Source organism: Rutidosis leptorrhynchoides, unplaced genomic scaffold, assembly GCF_046630445.1.
Source record: "Rutidosis leptorrhynchoides isolate AG116_Rl617_1_P2 unplaced genomic scaffold, CSIRO_AGI_Rlap_v1 contig9, whole genome shotgun sequence".
NCBI classification, from domain to species: domain Eukaryota; kingdom Viridiplantae; phylum Streptophyta; class Magnoliopsida; order Asterales; family Asteraceae; genus Rutidosis; species Rutidosis leptorrhynchoides.
This window is the reverse complement of record NW_027266882.1, coordinates 102,407-122,074: the sequence shown is the minus strand read 5'-3', so window position 1 is coordinate 122,074 and position 19,668 is coordinate 102,407. Positions and strand designations below refer to the sequence as shown.

The 19,668-nt window shown below is 32.3% G+C and overlaps 1 pseudogene; it reads left to right on the top strand.

The window, feature by feature from the left end:
• The first annotated feature begins 5,781 nt into the window (after positions 1-5,781).
• LOC139885248 (glucan endo-1,3-beta-glucosidase 8-like) lies at positions 5,782-19,279 on the top strand (annotated as a pseudogene).
• The last annotated feature ends 389 nt before the right edge of the window (positions 19,280-19,668 follow it).

The window sequence follows — 19,668 nt, the reverse complement described above, 5'->3', positions numbered from 1 at the left end:
AGTATCTTTTTTCTTTGATGAATGTTATTCATAGTGTTTACCACCACACAGAAGTCTGTTTTAATGATCTTCTATAGATTTCTGTCTTTCTCCTCCCAACTTAAAGAAATGAAATAATATCAAAAGCAATGATAAATCTTAGCTACAAATCTATTATATATGTCCCTCTGAAGATATCATGATTGTTATTATGAAAATGAAGATTATCCTATTTGACTTTATGCAGAAAATTAAAAAGTTTCTCACCTTTTTCGATATCTATTTATTTATTTTTTTCCCTTTCACTTTTCCATTATACTATTACTTTCCTTTTAACCCCACAATTCTCAAATTCCAAACACAACTAATATACCTTACATCCCTAATTAACTACGCAATACAATATTTGGCTTTTGTTCTTTGTCTATTTAAAACTTTCAGTGGACCATATATATATATAACTATAAAATTCTTCATATAAAAAGTTTATATTGGGTTAATCTATGATAGTTTACAATTATGTTATTGATGTACGTTGCACCATGCATGGTTCATCTTGGTAAAAACTAAAAATACTAATTTCATTTACTATGAGTTTGAAGGAGATCTTGGCTTGGGTGTCATACGAAAAAATTTAATCATAGCAGTCCAGTAGGTCAAGGTCATTTCTTACTTAACATCCAAAAAAAAGAGAGAGGTAATTTCTTACTATTTTTTGTTTATAATAAAAGGTAGTTTCCATTGACAATAAATTAGTGTAATTAAGGATGATCGCAACGTGGACTGAACAACCTTGCCTACCTTATAAACAAGGTAAAAACTAAAAAAACCCATACAATCCTATGAGTGATTATTAAAAAAAATAAAAAAAATCCTATGAGTGAGCAATATTCCATAAGTACGTACGTGAAAAGCATAAAATATCTTTTTTTTGAATAAAAAAGAGCATAAAATATCAAATCATTCATTTACCTCTTTTTTTTTTTTAATATTTTAATCTCTCAATTTAAACTTTATATATGATTTCTCATTTTTTAATTTCATAATTAATTTAACTCCCTACTTTCGCAAAATAATATATTATTATCTCTTCCATTAGAATTTTCAGTTGACCAAATTTTAACCGTTAATTTTTAAAAATATTATTTTATCCATTTAATGTAATTTTAGTTATGATTTTATATTAATACATATTAGAAAAATTATTATCAATCCATATTTAAAGTTAGAATTATAAATTTATCAATTAATTTATCATAAGTCATAATTTGATAAAAAAATATAATTTCTTAAATTTCATTCACTATTTAAATTTTACTTTTTAATTTAAATATACAATCACATATATATAATAATAATGATGTAATTATAATTTTAAAAAAATTAATCATTAGGGTAGTATTCTAATTATTATTTAATTATAATTATTTAATTATTAGTAATTATATGAAAAATGATAAGTAAAGATATATTTAAAAAAATAAAATAATATTTTCACAAAATTAACGATTAAAATTTTGGTCAACTAACTGAAAAATTTAACAGAATAAGATAGTAATATATTATTTTATAAAAATAAGAGGTTAAATTAATTATGAAACTAAAAGGGAAAAAATTATATATTAAATCTAATCTGACGGATGTTAAATTTTTTCTTTTTTTTTAAGGAAGCTAAAGATTATTTTTTTTTCTAATATTTTTTTTGATAATGTATATAGCTCTCTCTTTGATGAGCTTCTCTTTTTTCTTTCCCTTCAAGCGGATTTCGTTGCTTTTATTCTAAAACTGGAGATGAACAGCCCTCAAACTTATATTAAAAAAGTGAATAAATATTTAGCTTGAAATTCGGTTAATTCTGCTCTTCCTCTCTCCTATTTTATATTCAAGTTAATTGAACAATGTTATTTATACAAAAATTTTGTATACATAAATCTAGATATCAATGCCACGTCATGGATCATTAAACTTCCGTACACAGTCATGAAATTTCAATAAAATAAAAAAATAATAATAAGACTAACGCCTTCCTCTTTCTTCTCTACGTATCTAATAACAAAAAGGTATCCGTCGCCAATCTCTCTCGGTTCCGACGCCCGCGTCGACCACTCTATCCCTTTCGACTCCGGCCAGATCTATCTCTCCTCTCGAAGAAGACCAGATCCCGACGCCTCCACTCGACGCCGACCAGAGCCCGAGGCCGTACGAGAGCCCGACTATTCTTCTGTTCTGGATCTCGATATGCTTGACGTTGACCAGATCCCATCCAGAGTGCAACGACGTCAAATCTCGAAGCCCCTCGACGTCGGTCAAATCTATCTTCTTTTCATTTTTTGTTTTAATTTTATTGAAATTAATGACTGTGTAAATGAAGTTTAATGATCCATGACATGATATTAACACCTGGACATTATTTATATAATTTTTCTGTATAAATAGCATTACTCCAAATTAATTTTGCAAGTGAATAATAAAAATGCAAGCTACTAACCAGTTTATAACTCATGAAAAACCCATCACATTTTTTTAATATTATTCTTACTCTAATAAGTGATGCGTCCTTCATTAATTAGAGTAAGAATCATAAAAATTTAGATTACTTGAATCTAAAATTCAAGTGTTTTTTTAGGTGAAATCTATATTGAATTTCATAAACAAACTTTTATAATGTTATTTGTAACCGAGAAGATTACTAAAAAGTTATAATTTTTATAAATAAATGAAAATGACTTATCCAAGTACATTTTTAAGAGTTGTAGAAAATCATAAGTACTTAAAGAAAATGATCAGAAAGACTATTAGCAACGATAATTACTTGTATAGGACGGATTTTCTTTTTCGTTAGAATCTTTTATCAAGTTAGAGAGGGCTAATAACATTTTTCTATCCAAATAGTGAAAACATTAAAAAATATTATTTCGGACTTTTTTTTAACATTTTTTATCCGTCTTTTAGGTTCGTCAAAAAAATCATATTTTCTATCAAATTTTGTCTATGTGGCAGCCAACTTCCGTCAGTTTTACACAGTTATCGTCAAACAAACAACACATCACGTGCTGACTCAGAAAAAAGACACATCATCATCATCAACTTTCGACGAGACCATCGATGGTCGTCAGAACTTGAAAATTTTTGTTATGTGCGGACTCATTTCCACTCTTGAAATACACATTTTCTTCCCATTTTAAGTGAATTTTTTTTGAAAGGTTGCTAATTATAATTTGGTCCCTCAAGATTAGGGATGGGCACTGGTCCGGTCGGATTTTGGCCAAAATTCTAACTGAACCGGTCAATTGTCGGTTTGGAAAATTCGGACCGAACCGAAAACCGATACTCAAAATTGTTCGGTTTCCGATTAAACCGACCATCTTCAAAATTAAATAAAAAACCACTCCGTCAATAGCAAAAGAAGTCGATTCATAAAATCAAATTACAAATCCAATTTCAAGATCAAACATTAGCTATTGAAATCCAAAAAAGTGTTGGAGGAAAAAACATGAAGTATATATGATTTGAAGAATATATAGAAAAAATTGGAAGGATCGGGAAGCTTTAGATCGAGGAGGCGGTGGTGTAGGAAACAACTCGACATCTTTGGATCTGCGAGTGAAGCGGCATGGAAGAGAACTTCCAAGTTTTGGATTGACGATGGAGGCCGTGTAAGATGGAAGTTTTAGATTGATGAAGGCGGCAACGTTGAAAGTGAAGAGGAAGATGGTGTTAGGCGGAGGAGGTGGTGTGATTTGGAGTTGCTGACTTGCTGTCGTGGTGGTGTGGAAAGGAGGATCATTAGGGTTTTCTTTTTTTAATTATTTACTTTTCATTACCGTAAATATATTATTTGATTACATAGGTAGATAGGTTTTTATATATACATGTGGGTTTATATTATATTAGTATATTATGTTTGGACTAAATTAGAATTTGAGTTTGGGTACTAACTTGGGCCCGTCTGGTGTAAAACCGATCGTCTGGTGTCAACATTTTCAAACCGAACGAGAACCGAAAAACCGACCGAAATTTAAAAAAACCGACCGTTTTATTCTGTTTTTTGATTTCAGTTTGGCCGGCAGTTTATGCCCTTCCCTATCCAAGATCATTTTGTCGGTTCAATCCCTGAACATTAGCCCATGAGAAATCAACAACAAAGAAATCCGATCATTCTCAGCTTCGATATTTCAATGGGCGATTTCAACTTTGAAACAAGTTCGAACGCCATCTTAATTCGATTTAATGGATCCAATTAAAAGATTCTATCTTCTTTTTTTTAGATTTTTCTTTTCATTTGTGTATTTTGGTTTGTCTATGAAGTATTATTTATGAATGAGGGGAATTTATTGGACGATTTTTAGAGTTTAATAAGGGCCACATATTCTGAAAATAAAATTGGTACGATTCCATATGTGTATTTTTTAATAATAAAAGAATACAACCATTTAAATTATGAAAAATATATAAAATGCATATGAAATTGTATGCAAGTCAAGTTCGCATATTCATTCTTAGATCATTTCTTATTCTTACTAGACTCCATTTATATCACATTTAAAATAGTTATTTTTAAAAAATAAATTTAATGTACTTATTACTTGTATCGGCTTTTAAAAATTAACTATATACAACTCTCATATATTTCTCAAACATTAACTATATACATCTCTCATATATTTCTCATCAAATCTTAAAGAGACTGTAAAAAAAAATTTATCTAATGGACATTACTTTATAATCCTCAAATTTATGATTGAATAAAAAATTTCCCTTTGAAGACAATATGATATTTTTTGGCATTATTATGCTCCTCATTTATTTATATTTTTTTTATGAAGAAATATTTATTATTTAGATAAAGATTGAGTTAATGGAGAAATTGAAATATGTCCATGTTAATAATTTTTGGATTAAAATCTAACTAAACATTTGAAAATACAAACGTAATTCCCATTATTGTTTTTAAAATAAATAGGGAAAGGAAAATAAAAGAAAAGGACAGGATAACATGGAATGAATCAACCATCGATTCGGTTTAATTTTGGTCAATTCACATGGTCAATTTCGTCGGGTTCATTTTGATCCGATTCGGGTTAATTTTGGTCAATAGTGTAGCATCCATAACGATTAGTATTATATAGATAAATCAATCTAATTAATTTCTTTTAATACATTAATTATAAAGTATCCTATTTATATGATGCTTACCAATTATAAAGTATCCTATTATATAGATGCGTTTACTATTCACTATGTTATATATCTAACGATTTTAAGATGAGTTTTATGTCTGTTTTTGGTGAATCGAATTGAGATCCAATTCTAGTTTATGTAAAATTTAGATTTTTTGTTTGATCTAGATTAGGCGTGGATAATTAAGATATGATGTGGATAATTCTTGTACTTTTGTATACATTCATTGAGGAGGCAATAGTTTATTCAATGTCCATCTAATAAAAAACCAATGGAGTATTTTTTTTGAAGTTATCCGGAGTAACGCCAAAACTAAATCCACACCAAAATAAGTGTATATCATTTTTCTTCTCTACCTTGATTTATTGTGCACTCCTCCTTATACAATAATTTCTATATACAATATGGCCTCAAGAAGTTTTTGAAGACGATGGAGCTTCTTCTCTCAAGCGCCTCCTTTGAATTTTCGATCTCCCTCTCTCAATTTTTGACCAAATCCCGCAAATACCATTCTCTCCTAATCTCTCATGCAATTTCGACCCCCGACGGTTCCTCTGCTCTCTCTCCCCATCGACGCCGTCTGCGACGCCTCCCCCCATCGAGTTTGCATCAAATTTTTCTATGTCGATCGATCTTTACACTTCCTGTATTTTTCTTGATCGTAGTAATAAGAATGAGGGTCGAGGGAAGGTTATTAAAGCTTCAAGATACAAAGACACTTTCAAACTATTAGATGCTGGCTTCTTCAATGAAACTCGGGTGGTTCTTTTTAGAGAATGACAACATTTTAAGACTTTATCTTGAAAAAAAAATGAAACTCAACTGTCAAGACTTAAGATTTTTCAGTCCCTCCTGTATTGTTATTTGGTTTGAGTTTGGATTTTTTCATTTAATTTTGTCTTGATGATTCATTTTTCTATTTTATTTTCTACAGGTTTATTCTATTGCAAAGTATGCTAACAGATACAACATGTTAGTTTTTAATTTTGTTGATTTGGCTCTGCTCATTATGTTTCTTTGATATACAATAAAACTTGCTTCAGTGAAATTCATGTGGCTTATGTTGTCAGATATGTCCACCTTTACTTCAGACTCTTTTATCCTGGTGTCATGATCGGGATTCAGCCATGTCTCTATTGTAACAGGTTCTTCATTTTTCCTTTACAATGCCATTACTTTAGTCTGTTAATGGACTTTCCGTTACCGATAATGGTAGTTTCAACTACTTTTTTATTTTTTTGTTGTGTTTTATGCATATATTGGTATTGCCTATTTGTAGTGTGCTTTTTCTGTGATTGACAGTGACACATATTCATTTGATTTTTCCATTTTTTCCGGTTACGTCTGGTGGTACAGGGTTAGCTGTGCTGAATTTTACCCGTTCCAGCCTGCTAATTTTTAGCTTCCACAAACTGCAAGTGTTCATCTTTTGATCCTTTTCTAGAAACTGTAAGTTTTCTGTCTTATGACTTTACACACAAGGGATTGATGTCTTTTTTGCCTTATGTCTTATGACTTTTCTGGATTCGTACTTTGAAAGGTATATACATTTGATTGATTTTTGTTTACTTGGCTCTTATCGTGCAGACTAATTAGTTTTTATACATCATTTCTGGAAAGCCCATGCAAGAGATACTTCTTGATGATGCAACTATGGAGAACATTTCTAGGTTGTAACTGTGTTTTCCATGATATGAGTCTTATATTTTTTATTTTTTTTTCCTTTTATAAAAAAAATATAATGGTTGATTGTATGTTGACTGTGATTTTAAGGAAGGGGAAGTCTAAGGAATCAGAGAGTGCTACATTGTTGTGGATGAGTGGGCCAGAAGGTTGGTGGTATACGTTCTTTTGTTGTTGATCGTGAATGCGCTTACTGTTTTGATTTATTCACCTCAGTTCCTTATATGTTTGCATTCAACTTCAATTCTATGCCTTAGTTTTTGACAGACGTGTCTCTTGGTAAGTTCGAAATCAATGTCCATTCATGTTCTTCATGAATAGCAATATGTAGCTTAATGATGTTTAAGTTGCAGGCCTATTATTCAATTTTTGAATTGATGTTAGATTTTGGGTCTATTGTTCAGTGCTTCGAATCGCATTATTTATTTCTCTCCATTATTGATATGATGATCCTTGCTTTCCTTTCAAGTACTTATGCCGTTTTGTAAGTTTAATTTAATCATAAACCACTGTGTTTAGTGTTTATTTTGTATTTATTCTCCATTCAATATATTGTATTCAGTCTATATCAAATAAGAAATTCAGGCATGTGCATTTGTGCAAAAGAATATGATTCTTATTTTTTTACTTTTAAAATTTGATTGTGAGTTTTGCTAGGCTTGAATTTTGAACATCTAAAAGGTTTGTATATTTACAATAATTCTCAATTGCTCTTTAGATTCCATTTCTAATGTATTGGTTTTATTGTTCATTGCAGTTAGCGATCCAGGCAGAGGATTAATGGAACGAGAGGTAATTCTAATTTGTGTTTTAGGAGAATTGGGTATGTTTTTTTCTTTGCATGACTTCCTATATTTTTTCCTTTTTAAAGCAGTGGTTGTTCTGTGTCAGGCTGAATGGTAGCTTAAAAAACTATTTATTACCTAAACTTATTATGCTATGAGTCAATTTAGTTAAAAGAATTATTTTATTTGAGATAGAATCTGCAGTTGTACAACTTGAAACTGAAAAAATACAATATATTTAATCATAGTTTCGGCTTAGTGTTCACATCGTAATGCTTTAAGTTTGTGTCAAAATAGCTTATGTTTCTTGTGCTTTCAGCCATAATCTTGTTTCCTTAAAAGTTTGAACGTTTTTGTTGTCCAATTAGTAAGCATGCATTTGATCACATCACTTGTGGATTTTTTTATATTATCATATTTTCTTTTTCGCGTTAGATACTGGACTTACATTTGGGAAGTCTTTGTTTCAACTTCAAACTGGGAAGATTTTGTGTGTTCATAAACTATCATCTCAAGCTGCAAGTGAAGGTGAAGTGTATTTACTTAGATTTTACTTTCTTATATAGACAATGCAAAAACGTTCATTTTCCTTTGTTTTAATACTATCTCATCTGTAGGTTCTATATGTTCAAAAGATTCAACAAATTCATTTTCAATTCACTGATATATAATGACCAATCCATTTACTGATGAGACCACTCGCATAATTTTTGAATGTAATGAATACTTTTGTCTTGAAGCAGATCAAGTAAGTTAGCTTTTTCTATTTTGTCATTTATTTTGTTGCATTGCTTACATTTATCAAAGAGCTTCTTTGTTGTTGTAGGTGACTTTCTTACATTAAGGCACCTAACCATGTGTTTCTAATGATTGTAGATTTATAATGGAGATTCCATTCAAGGTATGTTTTTATGTCCATAAATCTCAGTAGAATATTGACCTTACTATTTGTCAACTTTTGAGATTGCTTGGGTTGTACTTTTTCTGAAGTTGTGCAATCGCCAGTGACTTTTTAATAACAATGAGAAGGATATGCATATATAATTTGGCTATATTACATTTGAGGCACATGGTTAATATGGTGCTTTGACACTTAAATTTATGTTTGTCATTGTCGGTTTTGTTCACACAAGTTAAATTTTATTATTTTAATCCATATTTTAAAAGTTCATGGTAGGAATGGAGGAGTATATTCTGGTAACTACAAACCTAATATCTGGTTTTTGTTTACCTTTTGGGTCTCATTCGTTTAATTAAGTTCCTGATTTGTTGAATAGCTCTAAAATATTATAGATCGTTAGACACATAACTATGAGAAGGATCAAATATGTGGATTGTTAAGGAGTCGATAATTCTTTGGTGCGTTTCCTTTTAGACCTTAATCATCTTTCTCATATTGAATTTCTTTTAAAGACTTAGCAATTACGACCTAGTTGCAGGTTTGTGTGTCTGATCCAAATACAGGGGAAGAAGTCACCAGCACTCAACGTGTTCAGGTGAGCTTGAAGTTCTTGGCTAAATACTTTTTTTTTATTAGTACAATTTTCATTATATGTGTTTGTGTTTGGATTTTGACTTTTGTTTTTTAATGTGATGTGCTATGGATTGCAGAAGGAGAACTCTAGAAGGTAATGAAAGTTGTATTTGATAGTTTGATACTTGATCTTATTATCTGGACGATCATTGATGTTTATTTTGGCAAAAATTATGCATATTAACTACTATATAGTAAATGACGATTACTGCCCAACACTAATTGTATTTTATTTTGTTATTAGCTTGAAGAAACACATCCATGAAAAGAAATGAGGGTAAAATTGTATTTTTGTTCGGTATTAATGATCATGGGGGTCCTCTTCCAATGTACGAAGACGTAAACGATTTAGTGTCATCGTTTTCTTTTTTTTATTTAAAGAATTTTGCACGTTCACAATTGAAAACTCAACATTCTTTAATTTTTGTGAGATTTGCCACGTTATACAATTTTTGATGATAAAAAAAAAAAGGAAAAGGAAAGGAAAGGCAGATTGAAATGTGGTTTCTAAAAAGGGAATAAAATAAATCTGTGATCTGATTTTGATTTGCAAAATGATTTATATTTTTGTTCATATAGAAAAAGAAAGATGACAATATAGCTTTAAAATTATATTTTATTAACATTATCGTTCATTTCTTTTTCCTTAAATATGAGCCACATGAAATAGTTAGTTGTGGCCCATTGTGTCGATCCAAATATCATCTGCTAATTGTCCCATGAAAAATATATTGAAGACATTCAAGAAGATGTTGGGTGCCACAGATTTTCTTCGAGTTATATAGTACTGTGTATAGTATAGTACTTTTTTAAAGTGTGGTTCCTTCATATTAGATGGAATCATATACTATTTATCTACAATTCAATCAGATAAAAAATTTGAATAGGTGATATAAATGTTAATATTTGATATTGTAGGTTATGATAACCTGATAATTTTCATATTTTTTTCGTCTGATGATATTGCTTAAACCAAGACCAAGTGTACAAGCCACGGGCCCGATCTAGTATACACTTATTTTGATTTATCTTTAGCATAACTCTCAAGATAACTTAAAAAAAGATACCTATTGATTTTTTATGAGATATCTGGTTGATAATTATTGCCATCACATATGTTTTATTGAAAATAAAAACTATTTCATTTTATATATGTCTTGTCTGTCTGAGTCATGTCTTTTGTAGAGACCTTCTTCTTCCCCATGCCATGCTCAGTAGTAATAGTACTACTACTAATTAAGTTGTCTTGTTTGAAATGACCGACTCTCTCTCTCTCAACAACAAATAAAATTTTATCTTAAAAAAAGAACAAATAAACTTATTAATATAATATATTATTGCGGTTATACACTTGATGTAGAAATAGACATGATCATGCGTTTTGCAGCTTCTAAACTTCACGTGCTTCCTCAGTAGTGTTGGATTAGATCATCTTGAGAAATTTGAAACAAAGATGATAGCTGCAAAAAAAGAAAAGTAGAAAGTGGAGTTCATCAATAACTTCCAGCGAAAACAAATCAACTTGAAGAAGAAGAAAGCTACAAAGAAGACAATGATTTCAGACAATTCGATCGAGAAGGTGTTCCTGAAGTTGGCAATGAAGTTTTTGAAGAAAAAAGAATCAAAACAGTGCCCTGAAAGATTGAACAGTGAAGAAGAAAAAAATTCTGCAGAAAGGACGAAACAACACATCGTCAAAAGCTCGAGGACCTCGGTGTACCTGCTGTAAATATTGGGGGTCCGACTGGAGAAAATGAAGACAGCGATCTGCGGAGCAACTGGCGATCAGTCAGAGCTCAGGCGACCTACCAGAGTGCTCAGGAAGACGTCGGCTACAACACCTCTAAGAGCAATTCGTCTGCAATTCCCCAGATTGGAAAGCCTCAAATTGGTTAGGGTTCTATCTTACTGTTCATGTCCGAATTTCAAATTTCTGCAGTAGTGGTTAAAATTAGTGTTCTGGGTAGCTTCGTTTAGTTGTTATGAAGTAGTTGGCAAGTTCAATTTTATCTGACATGGTATGAAATTCACAATGTGTGATCGAGTTGTATACTGAAGAACTAGAAATTGGGCATTTGTATTATGAGTCATTGCAGTTGAATTCGTTGATTCAGAAAGATTAAGGACAGTCCATTGAAGGTGTCTGAATGTTTACCGAAGTTCTAATGCATTGGTGAAGATGTCATTAAGTGGGTCTATGCTCTGTGTATCCTGTTCGTCAAGTTTGAGACGTAATTCAAATTTTACAGTTGTTTTTGTCAAAGCTAAGCTTTAGTTAAGTTGTTAGTAGTATGTAGAAGGAATTTGGATGCTGCTTCTGTCTTGATCAAGCTCAGAATAGAAGTCAAGCAAAAAGTCAACAAAAATGGTGTCTTTGTCGTGACGAAGAAGACGAAGTTCAGATTGTATTTTTGACAGTTTTACAGTGCTAATCTACTCAAAAACGTATTGTGGATGATTCTAGAGTGAAAATACAAACTGTAATCAAGAGGAGACGAGATCGTGCAAAAAGTAAACAATTTCTTCTTTTCCATTTGACCGGTTTTGGTTTCTGGCTTTCCTTAAAATCCAGCTTGTAATTACATTTTAAATTCCATGTCAGTTAGGTTAAAACTTTTAGACCCCTATATAAAAGCTTATTGTAATTGTTTTTAGCTTATGAATGGTATGAATTAATCTTTAGATCGCCATTTTCATCGTTTTTACAGTTTCAAAATCCGGTTGCATTGGTAGTGAGAGAAACCTTAGAATTTCGTTCACCCAAATTAAATTTTTAAGTTCTAAACATTTTAGATTCCTACATTAAGTTTTTAGATTAAGTTTAGAATCAAATCAACATGAAAGAAGTGATCATATTTTCTGTTCTTAGTCTTTGATTTCTGTAAAATTGAGTTTCAGTGATTGTGTTGCTGCGTTTTTCTGCTTTCACTTCATTTTTTCTTAAACTCACCGGTAATCGGAAGTTCAAGGATTATCCAACAAGTAGCACTTCCACCTTTGACCCAATTAAGATTTTGTTTTTTGCAGTTTGACTCAATTAAGATTGAAAAGGAATTACCATTTTGAATAATTTTTTTTTTTTAATTTAAAAAAATATTTCATTGCAAATCGAAACAAATTATGTGATTAAAGGAGAGGATAATTGTCTCGTCCATTTGGAAATTTAAGACTTCAAATATATAATAAAGAAAAAGAGGATGTAGAAATGTATCCTCCCTTAATTGTTAGAGAACAAAGATTGCAACAAAACTCTTGGATAACCATATCTTCCATTGGATTAAAATGGATCGATTTTGATTTTTTAATCGATCGATGGATTTTGATTATGATATGATCTGTTAAATAATATACGAAGCTAACTTACTTTAGCTGAAATCAACTAACCATTTTCAACTGAATCGATCTATTTTAACTAAAACGGCCGCACTACTTTAAGTTTATTTTTTTACAGGTTAATAATGATTGGTTTGATAAAAGATTAATAATCATACCCCTTGAAGCCATTTATAATTCAGTTGGATATCACTCTATTTTGGGTTATGATACAAGACATTTTTCGAGATATGTGTCGACCGTCGAGACTCGTGCGTCGTTCGGACGCGCATACAACGACTTACTAGACCATCCGAGCAGAATACTTAAGTCAGGTCTTGTTATCATGGACATGTCTCTCAACCCTTGAACGGTCTATGAGAGCTCGAGAGAGACCTGATCGGTGTCACGTCCGTACTCGAGAGCATATAGGTGTTTATGAGTTCAAATCTCTGCATATATAAATTCTTTTAATTCTCTCAACTAACCATTTGATAACAATTGTTCATATTCTCTTTCTATCACTAGAAAGACAAATCAGCCACTCACACGTGACTCGTTTTATCCGACGATAAGCTTAAGATCCCATGGTCTTAGACGAGCCTTGTAGGTCACACCCCCTGAGTGTAGAACGCTTATACTTTGTGTCTCTAATTTGGAGAAGGACTCGACCTTTTGATCTCGACTTTAAGTAGATCAGCGTGCTCTCTAGTCTTCTTAAGTTTATAACTCAACGAAACAAGTTATTTGTTTAATGTTTTGGATAACATGTTAAATAGTTCTTTATTTCATTATGTTTACAAAACTGGTCTGGATCGAGATGTGATTGGTAAATACATGATTTTTACTAAATTGTGGAACAACAAATGCTAGCTTTCACTCTGTCTGTCCTCCTAAGGATCAATTTCCTTTTTGAGCAGATCAAATTCCCTTTCTTAATAAATAAGTTCCAGTACTATTACTACTAAATTGCCAGGATATGTGATAAATCTCTTTTTCTAAGTACTATTCTGGGTAAGATATATACAGGGATTAATTTTAGTAAAAAAAAGAGAGTTTGTAGTTTATATTCACTTTTAACAAGTGAATATTGGTAGGTCTCCAAATTTCAATTCACGCTTCTGTTGAGTGTGAGCTTTCTTTCACATTAAAATACAAACATTCAAAGGTAAGAGTATTTCCGATGGGAGGATCAAGTTTTACGTGGGACGATTTGATCCAAGTCTTTCATATTGGAATGAATTGAAAAGTGGTCGGTCAATTTGAGAGAGTCAAGTAAGAGGGTTCGACCAACTGGTGGACCGCACATAATTTATTGTTTCTTTTTGTACTTTTAGTATATTTTTTATTTTTGTTTTAATATTTTTATTAATTTTATGTTTTATATGTAAAAATTGGCCTTAAAGTAATGATCACCCTATAAAAATGACGGATGATAATTTTCGTTTTTCATGACACGTTAGTTATAATGTGTTAAAGTTGGTTTGACCTCGTCCCTATCGTGGATGTTCTGAGAGACAGGAGTGTTTTCTCTGCATTTCTGGTAACATAATGTACGACGCTAACGAACCCTTTCCTTTTTGATTTGACGCTTCATTACTTGTCCACTATACTTCTCGAGCCGATCAAAGGGCTTGTATTTTAGTTGTCCGACTACCAACTTTATTCCTGTCTTTTTTGTTTTTATCAGGTACGTACTCACCCATTTTTTTTTTTAGGTTCAACACCCACCCTTGATAATCACTTGTTGCATATACAATTATGTTTAACTTTGCTGTAGGCAGGGGCGGAACTGGAGAAAAAAAGTTATGGGATCAAAATTATATTAACACTATTGTTATAAAAATTCGACTAAAACTTTTCACTGTATTTATAATTTAAATTATCTATTTTTTTCATTCAGATGGTAAAAATATGGATGCATCAGATGAATATAAGATCAAAAAGAGCAATTGTTCTCTAAAAAAATTGATACATGGGATTTTTTTCTAGAATATCTATTAAATTATTTTAAATTCTTACTCCAAATTAATAGTTTGTAATTAGAACAATCTCTTCAATATGGATCTACATGCAAGTAACAAAAAATTGGAAGACTAAATATTTTTTTCTAAAATTTTATGGGGTCAATTGAACCTCTAATCGTGAAGCTATTGTTGAACTTGCTTGTTTCTTAAAGCATGTCTGTCAGGAGATAATTGAAAACTTGATGAGCTCTAGAGTTCAAGAGATTCAAGAAGAAGAAGAATGTAGTTAAGAAGAATCTATGAGAGGAGATTTGAGCAACAAGGTGGGAAAGGTGGCTGCAAAAAATTCTTTGAAGTGTTTAAGATGAAACTAAAGCAGGTCGGATCGAAACTGGTCGCTGGAAGAATGAGCATAATTGATTCAGGGCTGACAGGTGAAGAAGAAGGTCTTTCTGCAGAAAGGACGAAATAGCACATCGAGAAGAGTTGAAGAACCTTACTATCACTACTGCAAACCTTGAGGGTGTCGATGTAGTCGAAGAAAGCTCTGAAGCTGGAAATGCAATTAACTTTAATGTGAGCGGAGGTGGAATTGGCGGACCACTGGCGACCATCGAGCATGATCATAAAGTTGTCCTCTACAACGACATTTTACTTAATTAGGTGAATTTCGTCCAAGAAGAAACGTCCAAACTCGCTAGGGTTTGGTGGAGTTCAAGTCTACAGTAACTAGGTATTTTCTATATTCTACATTCTTTAATGGATTTAGTTGATTCAAAAGTGCATTTAGCTTGAAAATGATGTTGCGAGTAGATTAGTGAAGACAGTTTTATCTATTATCTACTCTAGAATAAACTTGGAAAATTGGAAAATGAGACTGAGATTTGGGGAAAATGTATGCAGAGCACATTTTTCTATTCTTTTCAGTTAAGTTAAGCTACATTATGTCTTAGAAAGTTTTATTAGAGGTGTATGAATGATTTGAGCTTGAAAGATGAGAATGGCATATTGTATCAATTCAAACAAGTCATGTAGTCATTTTCATTTCCAGTTGAGTAAGAGAAGAAGTAGCTTTACATTATCATTTAGAATGTCATAGTAGATATCTTTGCAATGGTCACCACCTCTTATCATGGCCGAGTCAAAAAGTCGACTTCAAGTCAACATTTGAAACATTTGTGAAGATCTGATTGTTTTTGAGAAAGAAGAAGTTTCTATTGCTGTATTTTTACTAGTCTATTTTATCTGATGATTAAAAATTTCAGAAAAGAATCGGAGAACAAGAAAAGCCGGCGGTTTTGAAGTTTTGGCATCTTATGCAGCTAGGCCATTTTGAAAAATCACTTGTACTTTTCTGGTTTTTGTAAATTTTGGTATTGTATAAATCAGTCTCAAATTTCATTTTTTTAATATTTTTAATTAGGAATTATGACGTCTAGATTAAGATGGGTCACTGTAAAAGATCTCTTATATTTTTCCTTCTCAGTTATGAGCTATGAATAAAATTGCAGAGAGTTCAAGTTCATCACTTTTATTTTTCCAGTTTTAAACAACCTTACATTTTGCATTGGTACAATTAGGAAAACCGAAAATCTAATCAAGCCTTAGTTCTTTTTAGGATTCCATATCCTAAAACCTGTGAGGAAACCCACTATATCTAAGTATTTCTCATCGAAATCAACAACATGGAGGTGGCAATCATCTAATCTCTTCATTGTGCATCAGGTTTCTTTGATCGCAAGCTGTTTTCTTCTTCTGCAAGCTATTGATCTTGCTTGGAGCTGACTTCCCTGCTGTGAAGCTCAATTTCAACACCTCTATATAGCTCAATTTTTATTTTATCGATTATGTTGTTTAATTGCGCGGAATAACTTAGCAGAGCACACAACAATAAATGATGAGTGCCAAACAAATTTGGTCGGAGTGTTAACGAATTCTTACGTTTGGAAGGTATTTAAGCCACAAACATTGTGAACTAAATGCAGGATTATAAGACTCTTGTGTTATCTACTTATAATTCTAGCTAGCTAAGAGTAACAACATCCACTAAATCCTAAGGATCTTAAGAAACTCACACCACAACTCATGTATAACCACATTAATTTACACTGTTGGTTAACGATTGACAAGCCTCGCAAGAATACCCACAACTCATCTTTCCTTTGGAAATTCTTCTGCTTTTGTTCTTCTTTGTATTAATTTGGCACTTTCACTTTTTTAATGGTTATCAACCTGGAATATGATTCAGCTTAATTGGGAAGTAACTAAATCTTCTTGAAATTCTTCGAATTTAGCCCATTGAGTTTTTTCAAAAAGCCAGCTAAACTGAACAATCACACATCGTTACCCTAAGACAATGAGTTAAACGCACTATGACCTCTCGACTGTTGTTGTGGCAAGATGAAAAATCAATGTCAATTTTACAAGCCGATAAACCAACGAGTAGACAATATTCTTTAAGTATATTTTAGAAAGATCACTAATCCCTCTCAAGCTCAACATTCAGCGTTATATATCCCGCATATCAATAATATAAGTATCAAGCTGATTAGCGAGCATCGCAAAACAGTTGAACAAGGATATTCTGATGGATATCACAACTCAACAAACTGAATTGCTTATCAAAATGCCAAGAGGCATGATTCGATCCAATACCAAAAGTCATCTTTGGATATTAATATTTACAAATATCCAATAAAATTTTATCTACTCGCCGTCAAAATTATATCGATTCTTAGGTTACACGTTAATTCCCAACACAAAATATATACTCTCTCTATCCCAAATTAAATGTAAATATTTGAGATTTCATATAAATCAAAAAAGTAAAAATATTAATTTGACCAACATAATCTTGATAAGCATTAGCAAACGAGTGATGTGGATATAATGTAAAAAAATTATTTAGCTACCAATACTGCCACCAATATATATATTTTTTTAACGGACCATTGGCACCAATATTGATCACAACTTTCCCTATAAATTATCGTATCGTTTTGGTGCACATAAACTATCATATCTTGGCCTCTTATTCCCGCTATATTCTTGTGTCTCCTTAACTAACCTAAATAACGACTCCCACTTAATTAATTTATTTACCAATGAAAAAAAATTGGACACATAAATCAAATCCTCGAACTATCTTTTCCTCCATAGTTATAGCTCCGATATCTCTCGACTTGGATCTTTCAATTTAGGTCAAGGCATTGTCAAACGTTTAGTCCACTGGCCCTAGCAAGGCGAAAAAGCATGAGCCGAGAGGCGGCATTGCCCTTATCCTGGGCGATTTTCGCAATTATCATAGTATACGACGTGCATGGATTCTTGGGGGTGAACTGGGGAACAATAGCCTCTCACCCTTTATCTCCAGACATTGTGGTTCAATTACTGAAAGACAATAATTTCACTCAAGTTAAAATGTTCGATGCTGATTCTACATTCATTAGTGCTTTAAAAGGACCGGGGATTGATGTTATGGTGGCCACCCCTAATCAATATCTTGCAAGTTTTGCTAATGACTATGGTAATTGCAAAGATTAGGTCAAATAAAATGTCACCGAGTATGTTAAAGACGGTATCTCAATCAAGTTCGTATCGACTCTCTTTTTTTCTTTTTCTTTTTCTTTTTCTTTTCCTTTTAAATTTATTTATAGAATATTCATATTGTTAGATCGATGTCCCAAAATTGATAAAACTTAAATGAATTAAATTTGAATAATTTTATCAGGTATGTGGCTGTTGGAAATGAACCTTTCTTGACAAGTTACAATGGTACATTCACTCCGTTAACTTTCCCTACACTCCAAAACATTCAAAAAGCTCTAACGAAGCTGGCCATGAAAGGACATCAAGGCCACTGTGCCTCTCAATGCTGACGTCTACGAATCGATATACGATAAACCATCCGGTGGAGCTTTTCGTCATGATATCAGGGATCTTATGAATCAAATTGTCCGATTCTTAAAGCAAAACGGTGCTTTAAGAATCGGACAAAAACCCTGAATCAATGCTAACATTTATCCTTTTCTTAGTCTCTACCAAAACCCTGATTTCCCATTCGAATTCCCCTTCCTTGATGGTAACGGCAAACCAGTGGTTGACAACGGCATCTCTTACAATAACGCTTTCGACGCCAATTTCGACACACTCATAACCTCGTAAAAAAGGCCGGAGTACCCGATTTGGAGATCGTGGTGGGAGAAATCGGGTGGCCGACTGACGGAAATGCATTTGCAAATGTGTCATTAGCCAAGAAGTTCTATCATGGACTATTTAAGAACTTAAGTGCAAACAAAGGGACACCATTAAGGCCTGGAAAAATGAAGGTGTATCTCTTTAGCTTATTCGACGAGGATGAAAAGAGCATTGACCCAGGAAACTTCGAGAGGCATTGGGGAATCTTCGGTTACGATGGGAAGGCTAAATTTCCTATAGACTTTAACGGTGATGGAAACGAAAAGATGCCGGTAGGGGCAAAAGGGGTAGAATACTTAGGAGCACAATGGTGTGTACTTAACAAGAATGTCACAGAGGACATCAATATGACTCAAGTGCTCCAGGAGACTTGCGCGAATGCTGATTGTACGAGTATAAGTCCCGGTGTGTCGTGTAGCTTCTTAGATAAGAAAGGAAAGACTTCCTATGCCTTTAATGTATATTTCCAAAACCAGGATCAAGATGAAAGGGCATGTGATTTCAATGGCATGGGCAATATTGTCACAAAAAATGCTAGTATTGGTAATTGTTTATTCCCCGTCGCGATTGTTTCGGACGTCCAGGATGCTGCAATTAGCCTTGCCGTCAGCTTTATCAATTTCGGTAGGATTGTTGATTAGCTTCTTAGCTTTCATGTGATGAGTTAGAATCTTAATAGTTTAATTAGTGGTTGTACACAATCAACCAGTTATGGCACATGTATTTGATACGATTGTTGATACTATTATTTTTTCAACAATTAGGTTTATAAAGGAAATTTGATATAGTAATTCAGAAATGACATGAATTTCTATAGATGTTGATTTTGAAATTCTTTTAGTAGTGATCGATGTCACTAATTTATGCTACTGGCCCATTTATGAATTAGCTAGCTTAAAGAGTTTTTAATAACAACAGATTTAACTTAAGAGGATATATAAATCTTAAGTGGGTAAAATGTAATTTTAATTTAGGGTTAGCAAAATTGACTATTTCGCTTATTTGTTTGGGACAACTGCACTGGTTGGTC